Raw genomic sequence first — 10431 nt, 5'->3', positions numbered from 1 at the left:
TGTGTGTGTGTGTGTGTGTGTCTGTGTGTGTGTGGTTGTTTGTGATTCTTGACAAGTGTCAGAGAGGATTTCATTAAACCCCTTTCGGTCTCACACTGCATTTCTTCATCCCTTGTTGTCCATCTCAGCAGTCCGTGCAGACAAACAGGGCTTCATGTCTTATATGAACTAAGATCAGCAAGCAAGATATTGCAGTGGGTGCAATTTAATCGGAACCCCACATTTCTGAAGAAAAAAAAAAGACCAGAGGATTACTTTTTCCTTCTTTCTTGTTTTCTTTTTTCCTCTCTATAGTATAAATATCTTACCATTGGTATGGTTTTAAAATCTTCTGAATCAATTGTTTTTATTCTGGGAAAAATGCATTTAACCTGACATGCAAATTAAAAATAACCATAAGAATTTTATTCTATTTAATGAATTAATTGGCTCAGTGCAGTTGTGCATTTTTCTGCCTTTCATGAAGACACCCCTGGTTCAATTTCCGCCCCGCGACTCAAAACCTAGCTGCTCCCGCCCCCGCGCCTGGACAAAATAATGAGTGGGTTGCGTCAGGAAAGGCATCCATCCATCCATCCATCCATCCATTTTCTAATCCGTTTATCCTCACAAGGGTCGCAGGCGTGCTGGAGCCCAACCCAGCTGACTTCGGGCAGTAGGCGGGGGAACACCCTGAACTCGTTGCCAGCCAATAGCAGGGCGCACATAGACGAACAAACATTCACAATCACAATCACATCTACGGACAATTTAGAGTGATCAATTAACCTGCCATGCATGTTTTTGGAATGTGCTTGGAAACTGGAGTACCCGGAGAAAACCCACGCAGGCACGGGAAGAACAAACCCCACACAGGAAGGCCAGATTGAACCCTGCACCTCTGGACTGTGAGGCTGATTCGCTAACCAGTCAACCACCGGGCGTCAGGAAAGGCATCTGGCATAAAAACTGGCAACCAAGGCCGATGTCGCAACAAAAAAAAAATTATTGGCTCCGTCTGAAGTCCTGTTGTAACAAAGAGCAAGAACAATGTTCGTGATCTCCCCAAGCCTATCTTTCTCTGTCCTTGCAGCTCAGCTCGTCTTGAATGTGCTACATTTCCTCTTTTCTAGTTCCATTTTTGGAATGGTGTCTGTTTGTTACCTTTGTATTGGTGCCAGGGTGCCTACAGCAACACACACAGATGTGAGTTGAGCTTCAGCAGCACCCAATGAGCACCCAGAAAGAGGTCAATAATACAGCCTGCCCCCTTTTCCCTTCTCTGCTGTCCTTCTGGTAAGGTTTACCACTCACACACATGTTGATTTCAACACCTATAGGAAGCTATCAGGTTTGACTGTTTTTCACACCAGTGTTGTCAACACTGTGTTGTTCGATAATTCCATCATGGCACTGAGGTTTACAGTTTGAGACGAAAGATGACCATTTACTGTTGGATATGTACTCCTGGTTATTGTAATTGGTGTTCAAGACTTTGCATCTGCAACTGTTGCGTCTCATATGGTTTCCCTCCTGTCAGCTGCCAAATTCAGTCAAACCATTCACAAGTCAATCAGATATAATGGGACCTATTTTTGTAGACAGGCACATGTGCGTTCGGCGTTAAGACTGCCGCATATTCATTTTCATGCCGGGCAAATGTAGTTTTCCTTGTTTGGGAATTTCGCAGCACCTCACTGAGTAATCCAGCGGGTTGAGGGCTGTTTTAACCCATAAGAGCCCACAGTGACACCAGTTGCGTCTCATATGGTTTCCCTCCTGTCAGCTGCCAAATTCAGTCAAACCATTCACAAGTCAATCAGATATAATGGGACCTATTTTTGTAGACAGGCACATGTGCGTTCGGCGTTAAGACTACCACATATTCATTTTCATTCCGGGCAAATGTAGTTTTCCTTGTTTGGGAATTTAGCAGCACCTCACTGAGTAATCCAGCGGGTTGAGGGCTGTTTTAATTACATGCCCCCAGAGCGCCTGGCAATTTGGTGACAGAAAGTAGACTCGACATTAGAGCAGGTGAAACCAGGTCTAAATCGTGGTGCAGGTGGTTAATGTGATTTTGTTGGATTTGATTGAAGCGCAGGCAGGAAGACAGCTTTTGAACTCCGCAGACGTGTGTGGGGGATGCCATCATATTTCATTCATAAACTTGATTGATATATTTAATGACAACAGCATGCACCGAACACTCTGAGTTATTGTAAAAAAATCAATTCATTTAATTATTTATTATTATTATTATTCTCATCGTCTTTAACATATGTTTAAAAGCATCTGCAGACTGCTGCACGGCTGATTGTGTGTGGTGGTGGGAGTCACGGGGGGTGCAATTCACACACAGATGCATGGTTGAGGGAGAAAGGCTCCACAGCGTCCAATTTTATATCGTCCATATGAGATCTTGTTGCAGTTCCTTTGAAATGTACTCTGTGCATGCCTACCTCCATCAATTACACCACGCGTCTCACCTATCATATGTTGAATTTAAAGGGAACGAGGGGGGCTGCTTCAATTTTCCAGGAATCAGGGCGGCTGTGTTCACACCCACAACGGCGCAACTGCCTATTTACCACAATGCCCAAAAAGAAAACTGGATTTTGTACTAGACTTGCACTGGGCACCAAAATAGGGCCATGAGTGTAATCACGTTTCATGGTGGAGTTGCATGACACCAGCTAAGGGAAACCAAGATTGAACATCTTGGCCATAATTCCAAAAGGTATGTTTGGCAGAAGCGCAACACATACTTACAGTGAAGCACAGTTGTGGAAGCATATGCATGCTTCAGAGCTGTTTTATTTGGGGTTTTTTTTCAGTTGGAACTGGGGTCTTAGAAAAGGTTGAAGGAGTTATGAACAACTCAAAATTGCAGTTTTTGTGAACACAAAACGTTCAGGCTTCTGCTAGAAAGAGGAACGTGTCAGGGACATCCCACTAAAACATTTGAAATTGATTTAGGGTTAGTCAATGGCACTTTAAATGGTGGCAGAAGTACTGCCATTTAGCATGACTTTGAATGTTATTGGTTAATTCTGAACACATATCCAAATCCCATTTACAAGAGAGTGTACACTGTTGTGCAACCACATCATTTTATTTGCTTTTTCTATTTTATTTTATTTTTTTCAATTCCCCTCTCGGCGGCCCGGTGATTCAATGGTTAGCGCGTCGACCTCACAGTGCCGGGTTCAATTCCAGCTCCGGCCTCCTTGTGTGGAATTTGCATGTTCTCCCCGGGCCTGTGTGGGTTTTCTCCGGGTACTCTGGTTTCCTCCCACATTCCAAAAACATGCATGTTTGACACTCAAAATTGTCCCTAGGTGTGAGCGTAAGCATGGATGGTTGTTGGTCTCTGTGTGCCCTGTGATTGTCTGGCAACTGGTTCAGGGTGTCCCCCACCTCGTGCCCGAAGACAGCTGGGACAGGCTCCAGCACCCCCTGTGACCCTTGTGAGGATAAGCGGATCGGAAAATGGATGAATGAATGAATGAATGACGTAATTCTCCTCTCAAAGATATATATTTTTAAATATAGTCATTGAGATTTATATGTTTGGAAATGGTTTATTGTTTTTGTTTTCTTACATGACAAAAACCTGGCCTTGAAACAAGGGTGTGGGTTTTCTCCGGGTACTCTGTCCCGAAGACAGCTGGGACAGGCTCCAGCACCCCCTGTGACCCTTGTGAGGATATGTGCGTGTGTGTGCGCGCGCGCGTGTGTGTGTGCGTGCGTGTGTGCGTGCGTGTGTGTGTGTGTGTGTGTGTGTGTGTATGTGTGTGTGTGTGTGCTCGCGCGTATGTGCGCACTTTTCATCAATCAGCTAGTAAATCTCTATTGCCAGCCAATGACAGAAGGCCTCAGGCTGGCAATAAGACTCTCAAAACTGACTGTCAAAACGTGAGCGGGTTGGAGGAAAGGTAATTTGTGTTCCTCCCAAAAATGTGAAAAATGATCTGTGTTTGTGGACTTTTGCATTTGTTTTGTTTCATGTTGTCTTGTTTTTCTGCATCACATCCCAGCGAGCTGATTGGTTGACACAAGGAACAGAGCTGACGAAAACAGGAGCAGACCAGGACGTATAACAGTGGACAATCTATGTTTTTGAAAAAAAAAAATGTTTTATGACATTATTCTTATGTGTGGGGTGTGTTAAGAGTGGATTTCCCTCGAACAGGGTCCAAACAAAGTCCTGTCGGCAATCATGATATTTATAAAATAATGAATGTGCTCAATATTCAGGACCAAAAACCTTTGTGTGCGTCTCCCGAGTCATTTAACTCCACAAACGAACTGCGAAGTGAATAGAGTGTAGCTAATCAAAGAAAGTGGAAGTAACTAAAAGAAAATAAGGCCAAACCTGGCGTCGTTTTTGGTGAGAAAGTGAGTTCCCTATTTGCCAAGTATGGGGGCTGTCAAAGATTTTAAAAAATACTCCTGGCCTGACCCGAAATGTTGCTTCCCTAGACACTTTTTACTGCTAATATCGCCATCTTACACTCCTCTTCGAAAATATGTGGGTAGCATGAGCGCATAGCCAGGAGTTTTTGTTTTGTCTTCTCTGTTTGAGATCATGTGCAGTAACGCCTCGTAGGACTTTGCTTCGAGATCGATGGTGGGACAGGATTTTTATGGGTGTGGTGGTCGGTGTTGAACTCATCGGAGCCAGACCACATACAATAAAACTCTTAAATGCCTGATTTTCTGTCTTTATGTGTGAGGTCTCTGTAACGGCCCATCACGTTTCATGTGAGGTTATTGTGTTGTGTGTGCTGGACAGTCTCCAAGTGCTTCTCCCTGATTGGCAGCCCTTGTCCTCGGCTCAACCCACCAATCGCTGCAAGGGAAAGAGGCCTGATTAGTGATTGGTTTCCAGGAGTGCGACCAGATTACTGCCATGGGTTACATAGGATTATGTTGCCTTTAAAAGTGGCTGGCTATTTACTCATGGCTGGCTGTACTGTAGTCAGTTCCTAAATCTCTGTCTTTTGTACGCAGCGCAGCGCACCGTAGCGTAGTAAACAGTGGCGATTGGTCTCGGACTGCAAGGGAAGCTCAGCTTCCCCTAATATGTCAAAGAATAAGTGATCAAATACATGAATGTAAATTTCATTGTGTGTACATGTCATTGACTAAATATGCGCTACAAGGTGCTCAACTTTTGTTCCTAATTAGCTTCTTCTTACTGGTTACGATGCGACTCCCTTCTCATTCATTCCCGCAGCTTCGCTGTGCTTTAAACTGTGGACGCTGAGATGAGTCATTGGATACAAGTTGGGTTTTGTCCCGCCCACGGACGCTCGGCGTCTCTGGGAATGGATGGCAGTGGGAGGGTACCGGACGCTCGGTTTTTCTGCATCAGATTGGATGATCTGTCTGAGCCTGTGTTCCAGTTTGATTGACATCGAAATGAACCAATCACCGATTTTTAGTGTAGGCATCTGTGGGAGCAGTTTCAATTCTCATTCTGTTCTAAATTGAACTGGAGACGACTTTTAATCATCTTAGCGACACTCTCTTTGTTGAAAACGATAAGCGACGAATTAATCTTTTATTACTGGTGCGTTTTATTGTAGTTGCTGTAGTTGTAGGACACTAGTTAAGTTCCTGGAAAAGACGTCTTGTTGGTATGACAGGGTTACAGATAATTTTCTTGAAAAGGAATGGAGAGTAGAATTTGCGTTTATATAAACGGACACATTTTATGATGTCGGCCAAAATTGAGCTTCCCCTCCTTGACAGACCAGCATCCGCCACTGGTAGTAACGTAACGTAATGTAGCGTACCGTGGTCGTGTGTGTCTTTGACTGACTTCTTCAATACATTCATATACAGTACTCAACTGTATCACACTCTGATACTGTTGGGAGGTGTGTGTGTGTGTTGGGTTGTGCTCCTGTTCCCAGAATCGTGGGCACTCTTTGTGTACGTTTAAAACAAAACCTCTTTAGAATCCGGCTTTCATTCTCATCCGACTGTCACTGCCAAGTCTGGGTCTTTCACTGCCAAAAGATGATAACAGTCTGTCACAAATAAGAAAACTTTTATGAGTTGAAAACTCTGTGTGCACTAGGCCTTAGAAGAGTGAGGTCAGAGACGTGTTGCTCATATGGAAGCAGGGAAAACCACCCACAAACAATTGTTACGATGGCCCCAAGAGCCACGCTAAGGATGTATGAGTGCAATCAGTCCAATGTCGAGTCATGTTATTTCCCTTGAGAAAGTAATTTTTAAGATGAATTGCCATTAAAACAGCCGTTTGTGGCGTTCACCTTCATATCACACAAGCCACTCAATTAATTCCAAATAATGAGCAGAATATGATCTTAGAACATAAAATAGCCAATAAACAAAAGGGTCTGATATGCACATAGGAGTTGATTCATTATTTATAAGACGCGTGTGATTATGCATGGGTAACACAGTGAAACCGTAATTAGGGCAAGATTCTTTTATGAGGAAATTACACTTGAATGCAGGGGGCGCACAAGAGCAAAAATAAATAAACGAATGTAATTACTGGTCTCTCGGTGTGATTTTTTTTCAATGTCTTTTCTTTTTCATGTTATTAACATGAAATTGAGGTCATGCCTCACATTTCTCGGCCTGCATTAAAAAAAAAAAAAAAAGCAAGACAGAAACTTCGCATCATCTTATTGAATTTTGTTGTGTTGAATTCAATTGTAGGCACACTACAGATAAAGATAAAGTGTACCAATCTGGTGACTGTAATATTAGTTTAATATGTTCTTTCTGTCAGCCACCAATGAAATATCAGTTGCGGCTCTGTACTCATCTTTGGCTGAGCGAGCAACTCTGATTCTGCGGTGGCTGAGTGCAACACGTATCCTCACTTTGAATGCTGCAGGGACGCGGCTTATTCTTCTGGCTCATCTCGCGCTGACATGTTGACCTCTCTTGTTATTGTCACGGTTGAATGAGGGTTGTCCTTTATTTCCATTTAGTTCATGGTTAGATTTCGCCTGTGGCATGCAAAGAGCCCCGTGGATGCCCGGCATTGCCCATCTGTCCAACGCGTACTGTATGCCTCTTTCAAAGGCATGATATGCCCTTACAAAAACGATTTTCAACAGAGTCGATGTCATGTTTTGTAATTTTCTTCGATCACATTACGTTAACCTTCAGACCATTTTCGAGACCACGGCATGCCATGAGGGTTGCGCAGAGAAGGAACCCATACCAGCTGGCTTCAGACAAAAAAAGTTGACTCCACCCCTGGGCTGGTCACAAGTCAATCACAGAGCACCTACAGAGAGACAGACTGCTGTTTTATCAATGTCACCTTTAATTGTACATTTTCAAATAAAGTGAACTTGTCCGGCTAGTTGATCGGAATCACAACGGGTCTGTCAACTGAAGAAGTTCCTGACCTGCAGAATAAAATGTGGCAATTAACTGAAGTGGGATGAGTCATTTGTGGGAGGGGAGAGCTTTGGAGTGGAAACAAACACACATTCCTTGAAAACGGGTATGATACATGTTTTATTTGCAGTGATGTCAACGTGAGCCATAGACCATCTTTGGTCCAATTAGGCGGGCCGAGGGCTCGGTCCAGCGGACGTTAACTTCCTGTTCAGACTCATGACCAGTTCGATGCAGCAAGGGGAGGGAGCATGAGAAAAGATTCCAAACCCAAGCACAATGTAGCAACACTTGAATGCATTTTCGTCATCAGGTTTATAATCTGTCAAGAACACGTACTTATACGGTAGTCAAGTGCAATTTCAAATTGTCCTGTGTTGAAATTTCAGGGACATGTGTTAACCCCCCTATTATCCTTGGGGTCAAATTTACCCCTATTTGAGGTTTATCATTCAAAAAATAATAATGGTCTTTTTTTTGCTCCATATTTCATGACTTTTTTACCTTATTTGATGGGGGCAACTGATGAAGCATAATATTATCATGATGCAATTTCTTCAATGTCCTAAACACATATTGCACGCATTGATGATCCTCTGGGGTCAAATTGGACCCAAGCTGTTTTGGCTGCAGAAAATTTGTGTGTGTGTGTGTGTGTGTGTGTGTGCGTGTGTGCGTGCGTGCGTGTGTGTGCGTGTGTGTGCGTGTGCGTGTGTGTGTCTGTGTGGCCTAACATCCCCACACCTGTAGGTGCAAATCATTCCACATTGTGCTCTGCGTATACTGTGACCGGCATGCTCTCTCACTCGAAAATGTCCTCTGGGAAAAGGTTTACTGTCCATGAGGTTTTGGAACAGCTCTTTGCCAGTGAACGTGAAATAGAGGAAAATGCGCCCGAGAGAGAGGATTTTGAGACCGTTTTTTAGGCATTCTCATCTAATGAATGAGAGTTTTGACCCTCCTGTTATCTCTCAATCATCAGCAGAGACAATCCCTTTCCAAAACAATATGCCTATTCTCCAAAATGTAAATAAGATGATGTGAAAAGCCAAGTGACTGTGAAAGAATTTGATTGCAAGTGTTCGTGTGAAGTTGGTGTTACACAAACTTATTCACTAACTTATGTGAGTATTGATTTGCAAAAAACAAACAAACAAAACTCAGGGTTTCTCATTTGAACATGTAGGCCTCCAGGAAATAGACTTGAGTATCCATCCATCCATTTTCAGATCCACTTATCCTCACAAGGGTCGTGGGGGGTGCTGGAGCCGATCCCAGCCGTCTTCGGGCAGTCGGCGGAGCACACCCTGAACTGGTTGCCAGCCAATCGCAGGGCACACATAGACAAACAACCATTCGCGCCCACACTCACACCTTGGGGCAATTTAGAGTGTTCCATTAACCTGCCATGCATGTTTTTGGAATGTGGGAGGAAACTGCAGTACCCGGAGAAAACCCACACAGGCACGGGGAGATCATGCAAACGCTACACAGGAAGGCCAGAGACGGACTTGAAACCTGCACCTCTGCACTGTGAGGCCAATGCGCTAACCAGTCGCCCACCGGGCCACCCGGACTTGAGTATGTAATTGGTCAATGTTTTATGTCCATATTCTTCTGTCTGTTTTGCTGCCATGTAATTCTGAAGGCAGACAAGACCATTTAACTTCTGAACAGCCATCAAGTGATAAATGCATGTCCATGATGAACCGTTTGACCAGCCAGCCAGTTATGAAAGTGTTAAAATGAAGGCGCAGAGAGATGGTCCACTGCCCAGACCAGGCGTTGGGATCTTGTCAAATTTGTAATATCTGGTCTTGCCACACTCTTCTGGGCGAAAAACTATGGAACTAAACGGCAAAATTGAACAAGAATAATAAGAATAAGAAAAACTTTATTCATCTCACAATGGAGGAATTCCTAATTTATAGCAGCAAAGTTATGAAAGGAAGAAAGTAGAAGAACAAATGTATAGGAGCTGCTGTTAAGTTTGTATGTGTGGATCATGAATATAAAACCCCTACTTTCAGGAAAATTGATCTTCATGACAATCAGTCTTTTTTTTGACAACCAATATTATTACTACGGGTTTTGATGATTATGTGAATACATTTAGAATTGAGGAGGATTTGTTGACTGTTCTAGGTGTGTCTGGCCTGATTGTAGTTTTGGCATAATGGGCATTTTTTACGTGAAAAACAGTACAGTACAGTATTTTGCCCAACTGCTGTTTTGTGTGACCTGTCTGAAATTGATCTAATAAAAGAGAATTATTTTGATTTGAAATCTTATATGTGTTCTTTCAGGTAGTGAGGCATGGGGTATTTTCCGTCATATCGTATAGTGTTGGCATGCATAGTCATTAGTGTTTGTCAAACCACTCAATAGTGTCGTTATGGCACTTGTCAACTCTCCATTGAGTTGCTGTAATACACTATTGAGTGTTGAACAGGCAACACTTGCAAATGTTACTTTAACACCGGGTAATAATGTACCAGAAGTACTTAAGGTTTTTTTTTCCTCTTGAGTACTTCTTTGTTTTTGAAAATGGCTTTTTACTAGTGATGGGTCCATGAGGCCTCATGAGGCGTGTCGACACACTGTTGATACTGTGCTGATACTGTGTCGCTGACCACTGCCACCTGCTGGACCTTCAAAATCCCTGCAGCCAACCCACTTGACAGACTGAACTGATTTGATGATGAAGTGTATACAATGCACTACCTCACTTTACCCACAATAGCCACAAGTGCCATTGTTTATGTTGTTATTTATGCTGTTTATATTGTTTATATAGTCTATACCAGGGGCCCCCAACCTTTTTTGCCCCACGGACCAGTTTATGTCAGACAATATTTTCAGGGACCAGTATTTAAGGTGTGGTGGAAATAATACGAAATAATATGGTATGAGCTGCATGAAAACTGTGGCGTTTTCGAAATATAATAATAAACACAAGGAGCGTCTAATCTGGCCGCAACACTCCGATCGCTATGGCAATGTTTAATGCCTTCAAAATACGATACAACGCAAATTCAAAGTGCATGAAAA

The sequence above is a fragment of the Hippocampus comes genome, unplaced genomic scaffold (assembly GCF_001891065.2).
Source record: "Hippocampus comes isolate QL1 unplaced genomic scaffold, H_comes_QL1_v1.1 scaffold94, whole genome shotgun sequence".
NCBI classification, from domain to species: Eukaryota; Metazoa; Chordata; class Actinopteri; order Syngnathiformes; family Syngnathidae; genus Hippocampus; species Hippocampus comes.
This window is presented reverse-complemented; position numbering follows the sequence as displayed.